Here is a 4,910-nt window from a genome sequence, read left to right as displayed (position 1 = left end):
AAAGTACCGGCTTGGATACTTGCATGACGGGACCACATCTGAGTCTGAAGGACGGCTCTCCAGTTCCCAAACAGCCAAAAGCATTTCCAAATCATCTGATCCATCCAACCATACATGTTCTACGAAAATTATGTAATTAAAGTGGATTATGGGCAGAGGAACACACATTATCAGGTTTTCCAGCGACATTGCCTTGAACTTCTGTGGCAAAGAGGGTATATGATTGTGAATTCTTCGATGTGATTCTTTTACGGATTAATCAATCATCTCAACACCACGAAATTATGTGTCAAAACATTGATGGTAGACCTCCCTTTCATATAATTAGGCCGATAGGCCTTCCTATGCATCAACAATAGTCAACACTTTTACTCTACACCGTTAGATCAGGGGAGACACTTTCAACCATTAATTTGAAGTGTGACTGCTTTTTCCAAATATCCGTTGAGTTGCCTTCTTAACATGGCAAGATATTTTTACTACTTTTCCCTTTCTTTTATGTCACTCTTGCAAATATTTTTACTGCTTTTTCTCCTAAAGCTCTTTAGGGAACATCTGTGAAATTATCGTCATTCTCATACTTTCTAGTGACCTTCTGACTGGATTTTTCCGGTATTTGCTCCTCACGAGAATCTTTAAAGGAAGCTCAATAATCTTTAGAGGAAAACTCAATAATATTTCAACATCTATTGCTCTGTGCTTTGAATTTCTGAAAATTTAATTTGATTCGTTTTCTAGATTCACGATCCATTGAAGGCTTAAGGTGATGCGTGTTTTTCCTCTGTAATACGAAATTGTCGATATCTTCCCTGCGTTTGGCTTTTGACTTTTTAAATATATGAATGTCATATTTTCTTTCTATTGAAAGCTTTCCAGTGGGGTACGCGGGCACCAATGCTTCTGGAAATTTATTACAAGGATTTAACGCATTTCCATGTTAAGCCTATGTTGGGCAGAGAGAAAGCTGTTTCATCTGAGTTTCCAAGGATTGAAAACATTCCAAGTCCCCGTTGAAGTATTTAATGTAGCTATGTGGAATTTTGCAATTTAGGCGTTATCTTTAAGATCTCAAAATTCCATAGCGGGTCATATGTATATTTCAGTTTTGGCGTTATATTTAAGATCTCAGAGTTCCATAGCTGCTCATATTTCAGGAACATTTACATTTTCTTTATAAATGACTCTGCGATGCTTTCAATATCTTCTGCTATGCGATCTATTGCGTATTTTACCGCTTAAAAAAGTCCACAAGATTTTCATGCGACTTTTCCAGTTTTTACAAGTCCCATATATAATTTCCCTCCTGCAGAGCATCGTCCTTACCGATCTTAATGCAGAAGATAAGTATCAGCATCGTATGTAGTAATGCCTTAGACAATTATTTTTAATTGTAGGATTGCTATGCGATTTCTTCTTTTTGAGTATGTTTTGCTATTGCTTTAAAGGTATTGATCATGAAGTTTGGGGAGAGGCTTTCCGAGTATCTACACGGAGAGGATGAGCATTTTCTGGACAAATGTACAAACGTCGAATACAAACGGTTGAAAAAGGTTCTGAAAATGTACCGGGTTGGATACTTGCATGACGGGACCGCATCTGAGTCTGAAGGACGACTCTCCAGTTCCCAAACATCCAAAAGCATTTCCAAATCATCTGATCCATCCAACCATACATGTTCTCCGAAAATTATGTAATTAAAGTGGATTATGGGCATAGGAACACACATTATCAGGTTTTCCAGCGACATTGCCTTGAACTTCTGTGGCAAAGAGGGTATATGATTGTGAATTCTTCGATGTGATTCATTTACAGATTAATCAATCATCTCAACACCACGAAATTATGTGTCAAAACATTGATGGTAGACCTACCTTTCATATAATTAGGCCGATAGGCCTTCCTATGCATCAACAATAGTCAACACTTTTACTCTACACCGTTAGATTAGGGGAGACACTTTCAACCATTAATTTGAAGTGTGACTGCTTTTTCCAAATATCTGTTGAGTTGCCTTCTTAACATGGCAATATATTTTTACTGCTTTTCCCTTTCTTTTATGTCACTCTTGCAAATAGTTTTACTGCTTTTTCTCCTAAAGCTCTTTAGGGCACATCTGTGAAATTATCGTCATTCTCATACTTTCTAGCGACCTTCTGACTGGATTTTTCCGATCTTTGCTCCTCACGAGAAACTTTAAAGGAAGCTCAATAATCTTTAGAGGAAAACTCAATAATATTTCAACATCTATTGCTCTGTGCTTTGAATTTCTGAAAATTTAATTTGATTCGTTTTCTAGATTCACGATCCATTGAAGGCTTAAGGTGATGCGTGTTTTTCCTCTGTAATACGAAATTGTCGATATCTTCCCTGCGTTTGGCTTTTGACTGTTTAAATATATGAATGTCATATTTTCTTTCTATTGAAAGCTTTCCAGCGGGGTATGTGGGCACCAATGCTTCTGGAAATTTATTACAAGGATTTAACGCGTTTCCATGTTAAGCCTATGTTGGGCAGAGAGAAAGCTGTTTCATCTGAGTTTCCAAGGATTGAAAACATTCCAAGTCCCCGTTGAAGTCTTTAATGTAGCTATGTGGAATTTTTCAATTTAGGCGTTATCTTTAAGATCTCAAAATTCCATAGCGGGTCATATGTATATTTCAGTTCTGGCGTTATCTTTAAGATCTCAGAGTTCCATAGCTGCTCATATTTCAGGAACATTTACATTTTCTTTATAAATGACTCTGCGATACTTTCAATATCTTCTGCTATGTGATCTATGGCGTATTTTACCGCCTGAAAAAGTCCACACGATTTTCATGCGACTTTTCCGGTTTTTACAAGTCCCATATATAATTTCCCGCCTGCAGAGCATCGTCCTTACCGATATTAACGCAGAAGATAAGTATTAGCTTCGTATGTAGTAATGCCTTAGACAATTATTTTTAATTGCAGGATTGCTATGCGATTTCTTCTTTTTGAGTGTGTTTTACTATTGCTTTAAAGGTATTGATCATGAAGTTTGGGGAGAGGTTTTCCGAGTATCTACACGGAGAGGAAGAGCATTTTCTGGACAAATGTACAAACGTCGAATACAAACGGTTGAAAAAGGTTCTGAAAAAGTACCGGGTTGGATACTTGCATGACGGGACCACATCTGAGTTTGAAGGGCAGCTCTCCAGTTCCCAAACAACCAAAAGCATTTCCAAATCATCTGATCCATCCAACCATACATGTTCTCCGAAAACTTGTCCAGGTGTTTAATTCTTATTGTTACCTTCCCCTTTTAGTTTGTTATACAATACCTAATAGCCAGAAACTTACCGAATTGGCTCGCTGATTCGCTTTAAGCGAGTCTAACTTTGCTTTTTCGGACACGTCTTCTTGCAGTCTGTGACAAAATTTTCTTTTACGAGCCTACAAAAGAAGTATCAGCTATAGTGGGTTGCTTCATTTCTCGTGCGAGACGTTTGTTACATCTACATCCTGCATCTGGTTTTCAAAGGTATCTGTGGCGTATTAAACATTTCTTTGCTGATGATCATGAGGCAATGATTCGAGAAGGCCGACACTTAGTCAGCTATGTGGCCATGAATGCCATTGCGATTCAAAAGATTCTGAAAAAGTATGACAAAGTAAGTTTAGGGGATACTGTGTCGTTCATACTACAAATGTTTGTTTTTTATTTCATTCAAAAAGATTTTATATGTTTAGGCTGACAGGCTTTCTTATGAATCAAAAATCGTAATTGTCTACACTTTTAGCTTGTTTTGTTCAATCAATCAGGTGAGACATTTTCAACAGTTGTTTTGAAGTGTGACTGCTTTTTCCAAATATCGGTTGAGTTGCTTCTTTTCACCTCAGAGTTCTGCTGTGCTTTTTTAACTGCTTTTTCCCATTCTTTTATGTCACTCTTGAAGATATTTTTACTGCTTTTTCCCATCCTTTTATGTCACTCTTTCCCTCAGAGTTAATCGTTTGCCCTTTTGTTGTTGCTGTTCTTCTTCCCGCACTGTTTTTCGTCCCTAGCTTTTGGCAAGCACTGATTAGTATTAAATTATATACCCCATAAACCAATTAAAACTACCTGCAGCCAACTCTTTAGCTGTATCTCCACAGACATAATATCCAAACCCCCAAAGCTGTGGTGCATCTTGAAGTAATAACTCTTTCTGATGCGGTGCCGACGTAACAATCTCTCGACGTAACAATCCGTCGAGCATTCTAAAACACAAAAATGTTCCTCAGAAGTCTCTCCAGGTAACTTTGAGTTTCCTAAGTGTAGCTTTGAAATATTTACTTAAGCATTCTATTGCAAATTAACAAAGTTCAGTCGCTATCTGTTACAGGCTAACTTCTAAGCTTCCTTTCATTTGTTTAGAAGCTTCCATCACCAATATACTCTAATTTTCACAAGTATGAGTCTTTATTAATACAATTAATACTTCGACAGGTTTACGCAGTCATGAAAGCAGAGCTAATTCATGACAATTATGGCGATAATTCTAGCATTTAGCACACTCATACATGGGTGATGCCATTGCTATAATATTTTCCACTTGAACTCCGTATGGTTGAAAAAGTTTAATGATGTTAACACAGACTATCCTCAGTAAAAGTCTTTTTTACTAGGTCATGTGTTATAATATATTTCTGTTTGTGTAAAATAGGTTTCTCAACCCTATTTTCTACCTACGTTCTTATATTTACATACATATTTCATCAATGGTTTTGTTCGCGATATGCCTTCTGTCATTATCCTTTACTTTAATATTGATAATATTGCCTATTGGTGTTCTACTCATTTGTTCGATAAAACTTAATTTTGTGAAGAATATTCTCAACATTTTTGGAATTACAATTTTTTTGACATTAATTTTAATTATATATATATATATATATATATATATATA

The 4,910-nt window shown here is 36.5% G+C and overlaps 1 pseudogene; it reads left to right on the top strand.

The window, feature by feature from the left end:
- The first annotated feature begins 3,012 nt into the window (after window positions 1–3,012).
- LOC149177783 (putative E3 ubiquitin-protein ligase BAH1-like pseudogene) lies at window positions 3,013–4,513 on the top strand (annotated as a pseudogene).
- Window positions 4,514–4,910: the final 397 nt, after the last annotated feature.

This window comes from Pinus tabuliformis, chromosome 4_1 (assembly GCF_031772625.1).
Source record: "Pinus tabuliformis cultivar Carrire ecotype Pingquan chromosome 4_1, CPIR1, whole genome shotgun sequence".
NCBI lineage: Eukaryota > Viridiplantae > Streptophyta > Pinopsida > Pinales > Pinaceae > Pinus > Pinus tabuliformis.
This window is presented reverse-complemented; position numbering and strand designations above follow the sequence as displayed.